Source organism: Tinamus guttatus, unplaced genomic scaffold, assembly GCF_059628265.1.
Source record: "Tinamus guttatus ecotype Peru unplaced genomic scaffold, ASM5962826v1 Tinamus_guttatus_pri_ptg000202l, whole genome shotgun sequence".
NCBI classification, from domain to species: Eukaryota; Metazoa; Chordata; class Aves; order Tinamiformes; family Tinamidae; genus Tinamus; species Tinamus guttatus.
This window is the reverse complement of record NW_028288736.1, coordinates 1672653-1692481: the sequence shown is the minus strand read 5'-3', so window position 1 is coordinate 1692481 and position 19829 is coordinate 1672653.

The window sequence follows — 19829 nt, the reverse complement described above, 5'->3', positions numbered from 1 at the left end:
TCTTCATCCTGAGTCTTGTGTTTGCAAATTTATCAATAGTTTCCCACTGACTAGAGACGACTTTTAGTCATGCCTTTCGTTTCACACCTGATAATGGCAGCATCCGCATGGGAGGTCTAAGCATGCCAGTGTGTGCATACAGCTCACTGGCTTATTTTGCCCGCAGTGCCTTCAGGTGCATCCCATGGGAGCCCACAGAAGCATTTTTGCAAGTTCTTGTGGGCAGTAAGCCACTATGTTTACAAATTAGAAATTAAAATGTTGCAAATAGTCTTCTCCTTCTCCAAGCAGGAAATGTTGACTGTCTCCTGTAGAAATCTGTTGGGTTTGCAACATGCTAACCTGTTGTGCTGTGTGCTTGAAATTAGTTCTGTCTTAGGGAACTGTGGCTCCACAGCTAATTTGGGAGAACTTAGACACTTTATTTTGTTGTTTTTGTGATGCCATAAAATCTCAGAGAAAAGTTCTCTGAGATTACATCAGGAAATTGGTACAGGTAAAGGAAAGAGAGGAGGGTAAAGAAACTGGGTTAAGATGAGAAGAGCTCAAAAATTTTGTTCCTGGATGTTATTTTGTTATTCTCTTTTGAATCAGTCTTGCTAAACCTGTTTTTCCGTTACTATATTTGTGGTAGCAGTCAGGCCAGAAGTGTGTACTTGCACTTTCCAGATCTGAGAGGACTTTGTTCCTGTCTTCTTTATTTCTGCCTTTTGAGTGACAATTTTATGTAAACAGATTTTATATTGTTGCTCCAGATCTGTCTCTTACACCCAGGCTAAACCTTTTGTCCTATAAACGCTTTCATTTTACACTCCAGCTTCTTATATGGTGTATGGAATAGTGTAAGCCAATCAAAAGCTAATTTTTAAGTCTGTTGTTTGCTTAAAGAGTTCTAGTTTCTGAGAGACTTAGTGTGGATAATTGATTTATTAATACCAGTTCAATAGTACATGCTTATAATTTACTATCTCACAATATATTCCATGTACTGCTAATAAATACATCCCAAGTAATAATAGATTTACTATTTTTATGATCAGTTTATGTCCCCATGTGATTCTAATAAGCACAGCCCAGGTTGGAAGAAAAGCCATGAAGTTTTATTACTGCTCTTTAATCCTAATCCTTCAACGCAAAGCAAAATCTATCTACGCCAGAAAATATCATATGGAAAACAGAGACTTTTGAATATTCACTTCCAAGTGGAGGTATATACGTAAACACTGCTGAGCTCAGAATTATGGTCATGATGCGAGGTGCCAGGAGACATTATTTGTTACAGACAGGTTTAACATATTTATGCTTTATTTGAATGTATGGGTGACAGTAGCTCCCAAGGATTGTACTGATGCTCAAGGACTGCTGGAAAGCACATATCTTTTTTTTTTACTGAATCTTCTGTAGAATTTCTGCAGAATTTCTCCTTCAGCCATTTCTCCAGCAAAAACACTTGGGAAGGATGTTTCGTTGACCCTGTGCCATGCATCAGTTCTCCTATGAATTCCTCACCTACTGGGTACATTGGATTTCTGTAGCTTGCTCCCATGGCTTGGTGCATAATGGTCTCTGTAAAACTTAGAATAAAGGAAAAAAAGTTTTCTTTTTAGAGCTTTAACATTCTTCATAGAGTATGTAATGCTAATTGTGTCTATGGCTAAATCTAATAGCTTTTTTGGAGCTATTGCACTGCATTAGGTAAGCAATGTTCTTGCACCTTCTTAGGTATCTACACAGTAATTTGAGTAGTAAAATCTGTTGGTGGTCTATAAAAGCTTGAATCCATTTCCAGTGTGTCCCAAAAATATATATATTGTTTGGTACAAACCTAAAATAAAACCAAAGCATTGGGCAAAACAAGGGAATTCATTGCATTGCCAAATTTGATTCCATTTTCACTTGAGCAGCCCCTTCATTCAGCCGCTTGTTATCCGAGAGCCTAAAGAGAAAAGCATTTTCTCTCTCTCTAAAGCTAACCAGGAAAGAAATTGAAAATCTAAAAATGGCTTCCACAGTATAAAAGCTAAGAGACAAATCTACAAAAGGGATCTTTCTGCCCCACTCCTACTACCTTAATCCAGCACCTCAGGAATCAATGTCTCAAGTCAATCCGTCCAGATGAGGTCCTGATTGAGTTCCAGTGGCTTCCAGTAATACAAGGAAGGCTGGTTTTGAAAATAAAGGGGAAAGAGTAACTTTATCTCTTGTAAAATATTAAATGAGTGTTTTTCTGTCACAGCTGAATATGGAGGCCTGGATGTCAGTGTTGTGGTCTGGAGCTCAGCCTCATCACTTGCTCCACCAAATCTTACTGCCTTTACTCAGGTAAAAGTGATGGTGATTTTATGAGTACTGTGTGAGTAAAGGTCAGATTTGAGTGATGGGTCCTTGTCCCGTCATGCAAATGATTTTTTTTTTCTGATGAATTTGATTCTTTTGTAATGGAATTATTTTAGAAAACTAGTTTTCAGAAATCTGAAAAAGAAAGGGAAAGAAATAGCAAATATCACCTGAGAAATATCTCCACTGAAGCCACAAAGATGGGCATGGGTTGCAGAAATGCTGTGGTTCTGTCTGTGGGACCCATCTAGTAGGCCTTTTGCAATAAAAGCTCCATTTAAGTATCTTTCCTTAGAAGAAGTTTGGAATGTCGGTGGTCGTATTTCTAATGGAACAACTCAGGTTTAGCTGAAGCATTTTGATTTCTCTCCAGGGTGGGACAGACTAGCAAGGGAAAATAAATCATTAAAAATGTATATCATCTGGAGAATAATCTTTGGGTATCTGTAAAGGTCAGGGGGATGCAGAAATGATCTTGAGATGGGAACTGGCACGGCCTCTGTAGAAAGGCTGGGTAAATGTGTAGACAGTACTAAAAAATAGGTGAAGTTTAACACTGAACAGCAATGGACTGTGCTAAATATGCGGGGAAGATCTTCCCTAAGCCAGCAGCACTGGGATCCCTCTTGGCATGGTGCCCTCACAGAGAGTGTGCTGGCAGCCAGCAGGGCAGGAGAGGCGGGATGAGCACGGAAGGGGCAAGGAAGGCTGCTTGTTGGGCAGCTCTCCATCGCCTGCAGGGAAGGGAGATCCCTGCTCTTAATTGCTGTTTGCAATTAATGGCAAGGTGCAATGGCCTGCTGCTTGCTTCTTCTTTTTCTGCATGTGATTTGAGGAAAAAAGTGCAGCCTAACACATGCTATCCATTCATTCCCAGTCTTGGTAGAGTACTTTAAAATTTAGCATGCCTGGAGGATCCTGTGGATCAGTACGATGCTCCATGGCGTGATTTCTTTCATAAACCTCTTGAAAACAAAAGAAGGAAATCCACCCAGAGCTCCACCCAATCCTTCTCAAAGATTGCAAAGCCTTCAAAAACCCCCATCGTTGAAAAAATGTTGTGATGGTTGCCAAGTCAGGCACTAAGAAGTTAGTAAATATTAAAATGGAGTCTTCTTTAATACAGCTCTTTCATGCATGTGCCTCGGGATTTAACTTTCAACTGAATAAACACCAACTGAGAATGCAAAATGTTTTTATTATCGTTATCTCATTATAGTAATATTTTGCTCAAGAACTTTTCCTCATGCAGTGCGTGGGATATCCTGTGCTGTACGACAAACAGGGAGAATGTAACAGAAGATGTTGGCCGGAGGCCCTTGATTCACTTCAAGTAGAAGTTGTCTGAGTGTTTTGAACCCATCTGATGTTACAAGAATATTCACTCCAGAATAGCCAAGGAGAAAATTAAGAGTGTTTTCTTCAGAGCAAGATTTGAATTCTTTTCAATGAATGCTTAATATTTTATAATAGTTCTTAGTAACTCTGCATAGTGGTTTTGTATGGTGTGCCTAGACAGAGCCACCTTACGTCGTTTTAGATATTTTGGGTATCACAACCATGTCAGGCTGGTAGATGTATGGTAGGAATGAGAGGTGATCTGAGCCGTTCTACAACATCTGGCCGCAAGTTGTGTCCCAGGTGGTCTAAATGACACTGAATATCCATGTTTTTATGCTCTCCATTGGTGCTGACAGTTAGCAGTTTTATGCATCCAGATAGGAACTCCACAAGGTGAAAAGCTTCAATGAATAGTTTGACTTTTGTTTCAAAGAGAGCAGTTAAGTGTGGGGAGCGCCTTCACGAGAAGGGAGCCCAAGTTACCAGTCTGGATGGCGCCGGGGTCCTCGGCGAGCCCCGCGGCAGGGGCTGCTCGTTCCCGCTGCGCCGAGGTGGGCACAACGCCTCGCTCGGCCTGCCCAGAGCTCCCGGGACCCCGCGCCTGCTTGCGAGAGGAATCTCTTTGGCGCCTTGAAGCCACATACACCCTCTACCGACCCGGTGTTTCCAGAGACTAGGTACCAATTGATCGCCAGGGCAGGTGTTGCTGCTTGGCTTGCTGGTCCATATTAGAATATTCTCTTTTTAAATATAGTAATCTATCTCAAAATGGGCAGCAAGAAAAAACTGCTTTTTTTTTTTTTTTGTGCTCATACCTGTCTTTTCACATGGCTTCTGGCACCAAATTTCTGTTTTCTCGAAAACACAGTGAAGAGTTAATGTGGCTGGAATAAAAATACCCGTGGATGAGCCGCAAAGTATTGCTCATGTTTCCAGTGGCTTCTTTTTGCTTTGAGTCAGGTCTTAGATCAGTTTCCCTAGCGCCGCGCAGTGTTGGGAAGATGGTATCCTCTGAGCCCCACAAAGCATTGATTTATTTTGCATGTCCTGTCAGTTCTGTAAATTAAGCAACTGCATTCAGGTATGTAATATAGTGCGGCTCCTTTTAGGGCTGAAAGTCCTGTGAAAAGCTACTAAAAATACGGCCTTCATTTGCAAAAAGTGGGCCTGATTCAAAGTGGTAGAAGCAAGTGGAAAAATTCCCATTGCTTTTGACAGGCTCTGGAGCAAGCTTGCTCCACAGGCTTGAGTATCTGTCTTTTAACAAAAATGAATCTGGTGGGGGTGGTCTTTAACTCTGTGCGAAAGTTTTTACTCTGTTTGTCTGTTTGCTTTAAGTGAAACCGTGACTTGCCTTTGCCTCGCTAAGCGGCTGAACCACATCCATGTGAAGCCCTCATGCAGTAAGAGGGGCAGCAGCAGCGACGTAAAAAACGCATCGCGTGCGGACAGCACCGCTGCAGGGAACTCGTGGGGCTTTGCCCATGCAGGAACACGCAGCGTGCGGAGGGAGCGAGGGCGAGCGCGGCGCCGGGCCGCGGGCCCGTTCCCCGCAGCCGCCGCAGGTCGCGTCTCGTCCCCGCGCGGCGGCCTCAGCGCTGCCGCGTCTGCCCGCGCGCCCCGCGCCCCGCGGTAATGGTTTCGGGGGCAATCAGGGAAGGTGCCTTCTTGACTCGTCTCTCGTAATAGCTTGTCCTCCTCCGGCAAAATTGAATAACCCCCGACATGGCCTGGAGGCAGGCGGCGCGAATTCAATAAGTCTGCAAGGTCAATGTCCTGTCATTTTTGGCAAGCAAGTAATTATTCTGCACTAACATCCAGTAATGGGAGCAGGAAGCTGCTGGAGACACCTTCCCCCATACCCAGAAAAGGCTCTTTAAGAGTATATGCCTCTAATGAGAAGTAGTTCTGCCTTACTGCAGGGTCCCTGGCCTTCAGGTTCACTTTTCATGCGCATTTCATGTACATATTCTGCAGAGGCTTTTTAAGGCTTTTTACCAGCAGCATCTGTGGGAAAGTTTAACAACTTCACTGTCTGTTGTTTAATATTTTCCACTTTTATGGGTTACAGTTGTGCTGTCTATTTGCTTTTACTGATTTGTGAAAGATTTATTATAAACCAAATACAGCTGTTCTCTCCTTTCATAAACTGAAACTATTTTGGCAAAACCTATTTTCCACTATGAAAATAAATTTTAAATTGCTTCCCTCACCCAGCTTTCCAAGCATGAGCATCCAGTTGTTATTTAGTGGTGCAGAATAGGTGCCAGGATGGTTGTAGGCTCACTTAGAGGAAAGAAAATGCCTATGCTTCAAAAATAAACAGCAGAAATGGTTTTTCTCCCTCCCCCCACACTTTTCCAGGGGATTTAATATTATCATCTGCAGATCCCGAGAGTTATGAATTAGAATGTAAAAAATTCATCTACAGATTCAAACCATTTTTGTATTCTAATATTGCATGTGCACAGATGAATTGTATATATTTTATTTAGATCCATGACCTTTACCTGAAATGAATATTATTATCAACCTTTTCATATACTTAAATAGTTTTTTACACGGAGCTTAAAATAGCCCTCTGCTTACTTTGAAAGGGCACACATTTCACTGGGTCAGTTTCCACTCTCGGCGTTTGAACCAGCACAGTGTTCACTTTTGTGAAGGCAATATGAAGTTATAAATGCTCCAAGACAGAATATTTTGCTGGGGGTTAAAATTCCCTTTCACCTTGCCTAGACTAGGAGAGCTATCATTCTGCATGCTTAAAAGACATAAGGAAGAGTTGAACAAAGAGCCTTCAGTAATACTGCTGTGTTGGTCGAACTTGTCTGGTATTTTTCTCCTGTTGTTGTTTTTCCAGAATTAAAGGCTTCTATTGCATGGAAGCTATTGCTTTATTCATTGCAAGAAACCCTTATCTCTCCTCTCTTGAGGACAGACTGCGTGGAGTAATGGAGCTCCTGGTATAACAGCAGAATAAGCACTTTCTAGCACTGATTGTTGATTGATTATTGTAGGGGTGTCTCCTTGTAGCCACTCATCACTATGTGTTTTTTTTTTTTTTTTTTTTGATAACTGAGGTTCCTTCCCAACATTAAAAAGCTGTTTTGATCTGTACTGCTTTTGTCTACCAGCTGGGGCAAAACTTAGGCTGATGCTGCTTATGTTGTGCTGCCGGTGTTGGTTTAGCGTGCGAGTATCAGAAAACGCTGTGCTAAGAGCAGGCCAGGTTTTCTGTGAAATATCATTCGTTTTTGGTGCTGCTTACTGTCTTGCACCAACAGTGATGGCTTTTCCTTCCTTCCATGCTTTTAAAATGCCATTTGCAACAGAGCTTCAGCGTGATTTAATTTAGCCGCTGGAACGTTCTCCTCGTTCCCGTGTTGACAGCCCACCCCCAAGATCCATCCCCACTTGCTCCACGGCCAGCTTGGCTGCGCTGCGCTCACTGCTCAGCCCAGGGCTCTCTGCGGTTTTCAGCACTCGTGCAAGTTACCTTTGCTGGGGCTGCTGCCAGAGCTCCCAGGACTTGTGGTGCTTTCCCTGGATGCTCCACACTGCACGTTTGAACCAGGAAAAGGGATTTTTTTTGGGAGGGTGGGTCTCACTTCATTGCAAAAGAGGAATGAATTCCTATGGAGAGTTGGACTGCTGGGAAACGCAACAGAACGGGTGCAACTCATGCAAGTAAAAGCATGGCATTTCTCTGGACTTCTGTGAGGACTCTCCTAGGTGCTTGGAGCACTGTAGTATGTGTGCACAAGCCCTTGGATTTTAGGCAGAGCAATTCACTGATTTCAACCTCTGCTCAAAACCTGCTAGCAGGGGAGGACCTCAGGAAAGAGGTCTGTGCAAAGTTCTTTTAGGTCAGACTGTTCTCCTTGCTGTCCCGAAAAACTGGCTGTGTTTAAAATGGGAAGTCTTCCTGAGACTCTTAAGTTTTAACTAAGGATGATAAAAGTGAGGCTGGTGATTTTAACAGAACTGGGTCAACTTGTCCCTCCTGTACAGAAACATTAATGTATTTATATCTAATACAAACACACTCTTAAGCACTTACTACCTGCAATTATGTCTTGTTTCGAAGTGTGGTTTTGAGCAAGAGAAAGGTGAGGGAGACTTGACAGTTATAAAATGGTTACTGAATCTGGCACTTCCAAACAGGCACTGAACTTACTGTTCCTGCTCACTCACATTTCTATCCTGAGCTTTCTAGAGCCAATTGAATTCATATGTTTGTGTACTACACTTTTCCCCAGGCTTCTGAAGGTATTTAGTTCTAAATCAATTTAAATATGACAGATAAAAATTAGGACCTGATCCTGTAAATCCTTATTTGCTGGACTTGTCTTTACAAGCTTCAATTTTCCCACTGATAAATGAATTCCCATGCAGTGCTTTGAAATAGCTGAATGATGATTAGTGACCTGAACTGACTACTCATGTGCACAGAGGGTGCAAGGTCAATCTCGTGCATATTTTTAAAAAGAAACTTAAGTTTTAGCGCAACTCCCTATTTTTTTTTGCATATGCATTACACGACATGTGCTGAGTAGGGACCTAACTTAGCACAGCCAGTGTGTTTTCAGCTTTAAGTCACTGCATAAATGTTACTGACAGTAGCAAAACACACTTTTATTTAAGTGGGGAGTAAAGAAAGCAGGCTTGTAAAAACTGTACTTCAGCATTTGTTGGCACAAACTGTCGAGCCTTCTTGATCCTCTCTCCCAGCTGCTTTTCCTTACTTCTGCTTTTATTTAGGCCAAAATTCCTGCTGTTTCTTAAAAGCGCGTTTGTACATCAAATGTTAATGTCCACTGAATTGTTTGGGTTTGCTTTTGTTTGTCTTGTTAATGCTACTGTGAAACGCTCCAGTCTTAAACCAAAAGCCAATACGTTATTCCAGAAATCTTTTAGCAAGCCTCTTTTTTTTTTCTTTTCAATTTCCATCATCTCCTAGTTTTTTTGAAAACGACCATGTATACATAAAACTCAGTAGGAAGCGAACGAGCCCCCAGACTCAAAAATGCCCACATTCAAAAGTGATGATAAATGCCACAGGACGTTGTCATGAAGAATCTGCCCTGGGAGAAGAGGTACACGGGCAGTGACAGGCTCCAAGATAAGCACGCAGATCAAGGTGCAAGGAAAGCCCAGGGAGCCGGGTGTTACTTATTCGGCTTTTGGGAGTCAGTCATTGGAAGCCAGACTCATCTGTGTCTTGCCCTGTTGTGTGGGCGCAGAGAGCCCGCAGCCTCTGCGTCACCGAACTTCCTTGCTTGAAGGGAGGATGGTCAGGAGTGTTAGATTATCTTCTGGCATAGGTTTTTCTCGCAGATGTATTTGGGTAGTCGCACAGACTGTTATTTCCCATTGATGTCAGAGATGAGGAGGTGAAAGGCAATAAAAATGAGCTAGTTCTGCACTTGAGACAACATCCACCGTAAAGAAATAATTGTGCAAAGACTTGTTGCCCTTAAGCTCTGCAAGTGGAATTCCTATAAAATTGAGCAAAGATAAGTATAGCAAAACTCTAGCATGCATTATAGTTAGCTACCCAAGCAGTATGGGTAGGTGGGGGGAGCAGTGCTATGCATGGTTGTAGGCCAAAGTCATTGCTAGGGGACAACAATTTCCTGGCTTTGTGTTATTATTTCTGTCTGACATGCTGTGTGTCATCTGCATGTCTCCCTCTCATTTCCTATGACTGTTTCTTTTCCTTTTTGCTTTTGGCTTTTGTGTGTTGATTTTTTTTATTATTTTTTGTTAGTGACCTGGATTCATATATATATTTTTTTACATGTACCATATACCATCTTATGATATGATTTTAATATGATTTTTATTTTACTTTTGGCTTTTTTTTCCTCTCACATCGTCAATGCTTTTTTATATCGTATTCCAGAAAACTGTAATGAAATGTATTTAGCGTTAACTATGTACAGCCTCCTTAGGTTCTTTAATATTGATGTTGTCGGACTTTACTACCAGCCCTCATCAGAGAGCAGTGATGAACAGGAACTGGTCTGATGAGCGCTTTACTGGTAGGAGACAAGTCCCTGCAATATCAAGCAACGCCAGCAGCCAAGTATAAGAAAAGAGGAGGTGTATGGATGCAGACAGAGGAGGGAGCGGTAGTAAAAATCAGCGTGCAGTGCAGTGACAGAGTGCACCCACAGACTCACCACTGCCAAGGAGAGTTTTAAAGGTCACTTGGAAGGAGATTAGGGAATCATTTCACAGGTATTCATGTGTAACTTCATGGGCAGCGTGCTAGAAAGTAGGAAGATATGTATTTCTGCGTCTATCAGCAATGTGATAGAGGCTGGAGCTGGGAGCGCATTGGAGGCACAAGGCAGAAGTCTTACGACTTTTTATTTGTTGGTCAAAATTGCCTTTGCTCTGAATGTAAAGAAGCAATATTTAGGTAAAGATATACTGTTCTAAGTTGAGAGGTAGGAGAAGGCTGAAAAATAGAAGTAATAGAAAAGGGAAGTGTCTGTTTTAGCTATATTGAGATGACAGTGTGTCACCCCTCCTGGGAAACCTGCAAGCTCAATTACTTCCCTGAAATGCCTGTACACCAATGCGCGAAGCATGGGGAATAAGCAGGATGAACTGGAGCCCTGTGTGCAGTCCCAGCATCATGATCTCATTGGAATCACAGAGACATGGTGGGATAGCTCGCACAATGGGAATGCGGTCATGGAAGGCTACGTGCTCTTTAGGAAGGCGAGGTGGTGGAGTTGCTCTTTATGTGAGAGAGCAACTGGAATGCATGGAGCTCAACTTGGGAGTGGAGGATGAGCGAGTTGAGAGCTTGTGGGTAAGGGTTAAAGGGCAGGGTAATGTGTGAGACACTGGTTGGTGTCTGCTACAGGCCACCTGAGCAGGATGAGGAAGTTGATGAGGCCTTCTATAGTCAGCTGGATGTTGCCTCACGGTCACAGGCCCTGGTTCTCATGGGGGACTTCAACTACCCCAACATCAACCAGAAGGACAACACAGCCAGGCACAAACAGTCCTGGAGGTTCCTGCAGAGCGTCGACGATAACTTTTTAACACAGATTGTGGAGGAGCCAACGAGGAGAGGTGGGCTACTGGACCTCATGCTGACAAATAGAGAGGGACTTGTAGGAGATGTGAAGGTGGGGGATAGCCTCGGCTGCAGTGACCATGAGTTGGTGGAGTTCAGGATTCAACGAGGAGGAGGCAGGGCTGTAAGTAGCCTTGCGACGATGGACTTCGAGGGCCAACTTTAGCCTCTTCAGAGACCTCCTCAGAAGAATCCCACGGGCTAGAGCTCTAGAAGGCAGGGGGGCCCAAGAGAGCTGGTTAGTTTTCAAGCGGCACTTCCTCCAGGCCCAGCAACAGGGCATCCCTGTGTGTAAGAAGTCAGGCAGAGGGGGCAGGAGACCTGTGTGGATGAGCCGGGAGCTTGTGGCAATGCTCAAGCAGAAGGCAGTGGTATAGAGAATGTGGAAAAAAGGACAGGCCCCCTGGGAGAAATACAGGAATGTGGTCAGGGAATGCAGAGATGCGACAAGGAAAGCTAAGGCACGTTTGGAATGCAGTCTGGCAAGGGATGTTAAAAACAACAATAAAAACTTATTCAAATATATTAACAGCAAAAGGAAGATCAGGGAAAACGTGGGTCCGCTCATGAATGGGGTGGGTACGAAGAACACAGAAAAAGCAGAGTTGCTCAATGCCTTCTTTGCTTCGGTGTTTACCAAGGCCAGCCCTTTAGAGTCCCAGGCCCTAGGGACAAGAGAAGAAGCTGGTGGAGAGGAAGACTTGCCCTGGGTAGAGGAAGATTGGGTCAGAGAGCACCTAAGGAAACTCTATACCCACAAATCCGTGGACCCTGATGGGATGCACCCCAGAGTGCTGCGTGAGCTGGCAGATGCCATAGCTAAGCCTCTCTCCATCATCTTTGAAAGATCCTGGAGAACGGGGAGGTGCCGGAGGACTGGAAGAAGGCCAATGTCATGCCAGTCTTCAAAAAAGGCAAGAAGGAGGACCCAGGCTACTACAGGCCAGTCAGCCTCACCTCCGTCCCCGGAAAAGTGATGGAACGGCTCATACTGGCCATTGTCTCCAGGCACATGGAGGACAAGAAGGTGCTCAAGAGTAGTCAGCATGGATTCACCAAGGGGAAATCATGCTTGACTAACCTGATAGCTTTCTAAGATGGAATGACCAGCTGGATAGATGAGGGGAGAGCGGTCGATTTCATCTATCTTGACTTCACCAAGGCTTTTGACACCATTCCTCACAACATCCTCCTGGACAAGCTCCGGAAGTGTGGGATAGATGAGTGGACAGTGAGGTGGATTAGGAACTGGCTGGATGGCAGGGCCCAGAGAGTGGTGATCAGCGGTGCAGAGTCTAGTTGGAGGCCTGTGGCTAGTGGGGTCCCCCAGGGGTCAGTCCTCAGTCCAGTCCTGTTCAATTTATTCATCGATGACCTGGATGAAGGCACAGAGTGCTCCCTCAGCAAGTTTGCTGATGATACCAAACTGGGAGGAGTAGCTGACACCCCAGAGGGCTGCGCTGCCATCCAGAGGGACCTGGACAGACTGAACAACTGGGCAGTGAAAAACCTCATGCAATTCAACAAGGCCAAGTGCAAGGTCCTGCACCTGGGGAGGAATAACCCCAGACACCAGTACAGGCTGGGGACCGACCTTCTGGAGAGCAGCTCTGCGGAGAAAGACCTGAGTGTCATGGTGGACGACAAGCTGACCATGAGGCAGCAGTGTGTCCTCGTGGCCAAGAAGGCCAATGGGACCCTGGGATGCGTTAAGAAGAGCGTCTCCAGCAGGTCGAGGGAGGTGATCCTGCCCCTCTACTCAGCCCTGGTGAGGCCGCATCTGGAGTATTGTGTCCAGTTCTGGGCTCCACAGTACAAGAGGGATGTGGAGCTGCTGGAGAGAGTCCAGCGCAGGACCACAAGGATGATCAGGGGCCTGGAACATCTGCCCTGTGAGGAGAGGCTGAGGGAGCTGGGCCTGTTCAGTCTGGAGAAGAGAAGGCTGAGAGGGGACCTGATCAGTGTCTATAAGTACCTCAAGGGAGGCAGTGAGGAGGATGGTGCTGGCTTCTTTTCAGTGGTGGCCACCAACAGAACTAGAGGTAATGGGCACAAACTGAAACACCAACAGTTCCGCAGGAACTTAAGGAAAAATTTCTTAACAGTGAGGGTGACAGAGCACTGGAACAGGCTGCCCAGAGAGGTTGTGGAGTCTCCTTCTCTGGAGATCTTCAAAACCCGCTTGGATGCAGTCCTGTGCCACGTGCTCTAGGTGACCCTGCGTGTGCAGGGGGGTTGGACTAGATGATCTCTAGAGGTCCCTTCCAACCTTAAGCATTCTGCGATTCTATGATTCTGTGATATCAGAGAGAAGTTCAGAATAACAAAGCAAAATTTCAGTTTGGATTTCAGACAGGAAAGTAGATGTGTGTGAGTAGCCTAGAGAGATGTCATACATTGGTTTTTCATGTTAGGATAGGTTTGGCTGAGGATAAGGTATGAAATGAAGAGGAAAGGGGAATCAAGGATGGCCCTACCCAGGTTCTCCACAGAAAGCTGGGAAGAGGGATAAGAAAGCTCTGCCCCAAAGACAACCAAAGGTTAAAGACATGTTAAAAAAAAAAAAAAAAAAAAAGAACCAGGTGCAGAGGAGCTGCAAAAATTAGAAGGACGAAAGACTAGCTTGGGATCAACTGTCAAAAGCTGAATAGGTGAAGATATCTTGCTGATTCTGCACTTCGGCTGGGAAATGTTGGCAGCTCTAACACCAGAGTTCTGCAAGACTTGTAGGAAACCATTTTCCTGACTCTGTTTATAACCTGTTAAGGATGCGCATGCATTGAAAAGCAGTCAAGTAATGTGAATAAGTGATACCAAATTTCTTGCTTCTACAGGTGTCCAAAACTCATACTGCAGGGAGTTTTGCTACCCAGGTTAAATTGAGCTCACTTGTCTCTTCGCTGCTCTCAACTTACTTCTGCAACTGCAATATCCTGTGGCTATGAACTGGGCTTGTCAAAGCAGCCAGGTAGAGGTTTGTGATTATGACCTACTCTGAGCCATGAGAATTGATCCTGACAAAGGTAGGCAGAATACTACCACCCCCATTCCATCCTGGTATTGAAACTGGAAAATTAATACCAAAGCAAAATAGTTAAATGCCACAAGGAGTTATTTTCACAATAATTTTCATCCTCCCCACTTTCCATTTCTCTTTTCTTTCTGTGCACCAAGTATTGGCTCTCTCATGAACTCCTATATGATTGACTTGTGTCAACAACTCATTTTGTCAGCATGTTTTCGCCCTGTTTCTCTATCCTCTGGTCTGATCTGGAACTGAGTCTAGGACTTTTACATCTTGAAAGGAAGTAAGTAAAGCCCTCAGAAAGTACTTTCAGAACTTACTTAGGCTCCTATCATTTGGTGATCAGTTGGGCATCTGAGGATTTTGATTAGCAATGTGTGGTGAAGAAGGGGGATATAAAAAGTAATGACAGAATAGCAAAGATGCACCCTCAACTCTCTGCCTCTCAGTGCTCTTGCCATTGCCTCTGACTGGAAGTGCAGAAGCGGGTAACTGAGTAGGATCCATGTGTAACAAGGCGAGCTCTGTTCGCTGCCTTCCGCAGCCCTGATTTCAGCTGGAAAGAGTGCGCTGTCGTTTGGGCAATCACAATAGGTCAACCAAACAATTATTGTTTCCAAACCAGACACATGTCTCTGTGTGCAGAAAAAAATGCACCTTCTCCAAAATGTAAAAAGTTAGCAGCATTCTGGAGCAAGAATACCATGCATATGAGCAGTATCACAAATCTAGTAGATGCTCTTGTTTTTTAAAACCACATTCAGTGGCACATAAGAACTTTCCATTGACAGATTTCCCCACTAATTCCTTAGTAAATACTTCAGTATGTGTGCTTTTTAAAAACACTATAGATTCTTGTGTGTGTGTGTGTTTTTTTTTCTTTAAAAACAAATGTGGCAACACCGACAGAGAAAAAAAAAAGACAAAAACTGTCATTACAGCCCCGTCTAAGATACGAGTCCCCCATGTAAATACATAGTAATTACAGACTTATCTTGTGGGAAAAGGGGATGGTTACTATATGCAACACTGTGATTAAAGCATCTGTTACTAGTCTGTTAAATTATTTTTTTAAAAAATCTAACTATGGTGTACATGAGCTGCATGATTTTTACTTGTCTCAGATTCTCAGAAAGGCTAAAATGGATATGATGTCTTTCGAGTCTCAGTCTGGAATGCAGATTCAGCAACTCTGAAGCTGGAAAAGAAATAAATGGCATTTAGTACAGATATTGGAAAACATCTAATTTTGAACCTACGTGATGGGAGTGAGTACACAGAGACACTTAATGGGCTAAGTCCTTCATGCATATAAACCAGTTTAGTGTGAACTCTTGACTTCACTCTTCTGATTCTTAGAGACTTAATTATGTCTAGTTATTCTCTTTCAAGTTCTGCCCAAAGACATTGTTCTCTAACAACATAAAACTCTTTGGGTTCCCGAAAGTGAAAGTGCAAGTAGAACATTGCTGGAGGTAATTGTCACACATAGAGGAGAACTGCGGTACTTGTGGAGCCAGTCACATCCCTAGTCAGTTCTGCTCCTCTTCATAGACTGTGTTGTATCTCTCATAAAATCGTAAGGAAGTAAAATGTAACATTCAGCTTGCTCAGAAAGGCCAAAGTTTTCTCTAAAATCTCTCCCACTTCACTGGAAGGTGTAGGTGCCGTAGGTACAAATCCACTTTTATTTTTTAATCTAAACTCGATTTTATAGCCCTGAAGACCTCCTTGCTGAATGGGCTGTTTGTGGGTCCCACATAGAAATAGTCAGAGCCTCCCTCCACCAAAGGCTAAGAGGAGCGTTGTCTGCTCTGCCATGTGTTTCCAAGCCTCACACTACACGTGTGTGTTTGCTCCTCTGCAGTTTATAAAATGTTTCAGTTACTGCTTCCCATGTGGGGCTATGAAGTGGGAGGCAGAGCCTCCAGTTCAGCTGCTCTGCCTCCCTCTGGCTCCTGATCCCTTGCAAGGAAGGGCATTTGCTCTCCTAGTTCATATGCCTCGTTCTGATGGCACAGATCTCTGTTCTCCTACTTTACATGCTGGTGTGGTTTTTACTGGCTTGTTTGGCTTGTTTATATGACAGCTTATTCATTGGTTTGATATTTTCCTGTATGCTTTATTTATGCAGTTGCCTGTTGGGGTCTGGAAAGGATTTCCCATATTGGTGGATGGGCTGGTCAGACCGAATTTTTCAGATTCCTCATAGCAGTAGTACTAAATGATAGTGATTAAGTATAACCTTATGTCAGATATCAATAACAGTAACCAAGTCTGGTTCAATAATATGTCTAGGGGACCCTTCTTAAAATAAATAAAACATATGGCTCAAGCCCATACCTAAAGCTCCCAGGCTTTAGGGACTTAAAATTTAAGCCCTGTAGTCACCTTTACAGGTATTTCTTCCCCACTCTCCCTCTTGGGAATATGAAACCGCAGGCACACAGCGTAACACAGATATTTATATTAGAAATGAAATGAAGCATACCTTGAATAATGTGGTGGAGGCATGGCCAGCCTCTGGCTCACCATTATGTGCCCAACTTACTGAGACCTAGTCAGCACTTCCTGAGTCCACATGATATTTGTGCTCTTCTCGCCTCTCCCTCTCGCCCCGCTGTGAATTTCAGCAGGCTCTGGGCAGCCTGGCCAGGCTGCAAGGGCTCCCCCAGCCCATGGCAGTGGCTGAGGAGCCCCCCGTGCTCTCCAGCCCAGTCGCATCCAAATCGGTTCAGCGCAGGCGCTTTGTCCTTTGGTGGGCATCCATGTTGTGCTTCCTTGGCGCTTATCCTCAAGAGGCAGCATGCAAACATAGGCATGCTCTGTGCTGGCTGCAAGATGAGTTCTCCAAAGGTAGCAAATGCCAAAACCAAGGCTTTCTTGCCTTTCATGAGAAAGGTAATATCTTTTTGTGTATCATCACTCACTAATTTGTTCTACAGGATTCTCACACAGTGCATAGGTTCAAATTTAGGAGTGATTGATTGTCTAAAAGGTATTCATAGTCAACCCTGTTCATTTGAATCTGGAGGACCTGCAATCATTCAGCATTTCTGGTGTTCTTGAATAAGTCAAGGTAATTAAATTAAGGCGATTAAACGCAGGTTTTTGAGAACTGATTGGACTTTGTATTGAGAGTGCACTGATATCTGGTGCTATACATTTTACAAGAAAAGACAACCAGCAGAACAGCCACTTAAAGCATACTCAGGGTAAATACTATCATAATAGTAAGACAGTAGCCGTAAATGAGTAATTACAACAGTAACACAGTTTATCACTGCACACAGAACCTTATTCTGTCCTTTCATCCTTCACAGACACGATGGCTGCATAATTGGAAGGCTACAAAACTTTGCCATGCATCACACATTTACCCCTAAAAAGATGGTGTTGTATGTGCAGGTTCTGAAAGCTTTCCTAAGTTTATTGTTTTGCTGATACGTGAGCATATCGACAGAGGGGAATGTGCTGGCGTGTGTCTCGTGTGTCATGGTTACTTAACTGAGTTTAAAATAAACCTATCATTGTGGTTTGTAGAAAGCCTATGAAATATTTAGGGAATATATGACCACATAAAATATTTGTTAATACAGCATTGCTACGATAAGTCAGCCAACAACTTTTAAAGCAGGTGAAGAAAAGATTTCTAGTATATGGCAAAATCTTGTGACTTGGAACACTTCAGCTCACTTACGGCTTTAAATCTGAGTTAACTGATTTGGGGTGAGCCTCCAGGTGTTTGCTGAAGAGAGGATGTGCAAACCTATTTATCTGTGTGGGCAACACCACCGTCGTAGTTTGCTCGAGCCCCTGGAAAGCAATGAGCTGAGCTGAGCTCGAGGAGCTCGCGCCTCTCGCCAGCATCGCCGCTTCCAGGGCGCTCCGGCGGCCTGAGGATTCTTCCTTGGATGAGTTTGTGACTAATGGCAGTTTGATGGGCCGTGAGGCGGCTGCCTAGGGAGGCCGAAGCGTCTTAAGGCTCGATAGCCTTTGTGCCTCACTCTTCTGCAGGTTATTGTTGCGAGGCCTGCAGGGACCTCTTTTACAGTTTGCATCCGCTGACAATATGCAATCAGCAAGATCTTTTTAGTTTTACCATGTTATTGATCTGCTGCTGTTCTGTGCTGTGGCTAATTTGCTTGTTAGCAATAATTTTAAAAGGTAATTACAGTTTTATAGTCTGCTCAACTCTCACATGTTTATTTCCTGCCTAGGTAAAGGTTACAATCCTTTCATGGATAAAGCGGGCTTTTTAACAAAAAAAAAAAGTTTGTTTCATGGCTTTTCGTTTTCTTTTCATTCCTAATCTGAAGATTACTCTGAGGAAAGGTGGAGATAACTGCAAAGTTTACTAAGACATTTGTGTTCAGAAACCTGAGTCATACAATGGTGGAAATAATGTAGTGACTTAGCAATGACACACAAGGAACTCTTGTGCATGCTAAATAGAGTAGAGCTTACGGGAGACTTCTTACTGGCTAGAGCAGACTGGGGAAACATTACTAGAGTGTTTCATTGTGCCGTATGTGTTTTTCTTGGCATCATTTAAGCAGGAGGTGAAAAGGGGAAGAACTATGATGGGGCCAAAGTATATAAATTGTAGGCTGCATTAAGCTCATCTGAATGGCTTGTGTGAATCTGTCTCAATCACCAGTCTTAAAACTGAGCTGGGATTCTCCCTGAAATTGTCTTTCTAATGGAGGTAAAGAACTCTTTCATTTTAGTGGCACTAAAAATAAACAGAAGTGAAACACCTTTTGGAAAGGAGCTGATGTGGGACGGCGAAGGGTTTCATGAGGAAGCCCAACGCAGAGATCTGACTTTTCTCTTAGCCTCGGTCAGCACCACTCTAAGTGAGGCCAGGGGGGCCAAAAGCCTCTTCCACTGCTTAGAAGCAAGGGCAATATATAAAAGCTTTACTCATAACAGCCAGTTCAGCTTGGGAATTTGTCCTTTAATCATGGTAATTCTCTTTCAGTGAAATTCCAATTGCAATTGCAGTGTCTACCACCAACAGCAGTGGGAGATGGAGTCCTACAATTTTAAAAATTCAGTAATTTTATTGTTTTGTAAAAGGTCAGTTTGAATTGTGCCTGGCATTTAGGGGCATTTGGATGTCATGCTTCACCAGCACCTGAAACCGCTGAGGAGCTTCACAGTCCCCTAGGCCTCTAGGCTTCACAAGCCACCCTAGGCTTTGAAAGCTTTTATGGCAGCGGTATGAAATTAGCAGCACAGTGTCTAGCAGGTTGGTGAATTTGCATGAATTTGATTTGATAGAATACCACCCATTTTTCTTGTTTTGCTGCATTCACTGCAAGATCCTCAGACTTCCTGCTTTGCTCCTCAAAACACTGATCCCACCCAACTTCAGTGACCCCACACACTGAAAATACTTGAAAGCACCAGGCTTTAGCTGGAAAGCTCTGGATTTGGTAGTCTGCTGCTGGCAACCTGCATATTTGTCTTCACCCTTCCTGTTAAAAGCTCACTGAATTGTTATGTTTCTCCTAGATGCAATTGTCCACAGATTTACCACGGCCTGGTAAACTGACTCGCTGAGGAGCCTGTCACAAAATGCTGAGCTACCTGGGGTTACAGATTGCTAAGATGAAAATGGAAACAAACGATGATGAGAGTGACCTGTCTGAGCACTGTTTTACATGGCATTTGTAGTAATCACCAGCAGATAGCAGAGGAAATTGCTCTAGTCTAGTGAAATACTAGCAAGACTTGAATCGCCCACAGAAATGTAAGATTATTATAACATATATTTGCAGGTCTTTTAACATGCGTAAGAGAAGTTAAAAGCCTTTGCAAGTGATGCATCGCCTCTACCGCTGCGTGAAGTAATGCTGAGTGCCTCTCTGGTGCTCTTCTGCAGGAAGTTAACAGTTCGACTGGGAATTGGATACCACCGCTGCGGCTTCCCTGGAATTTTAGAGGAGCTGCAAGATGCAGGTGAGGTAAATATTTTTTCTTGGAATTAGGAATAACTGGGAGCCCCTCTGAGAACAGCAG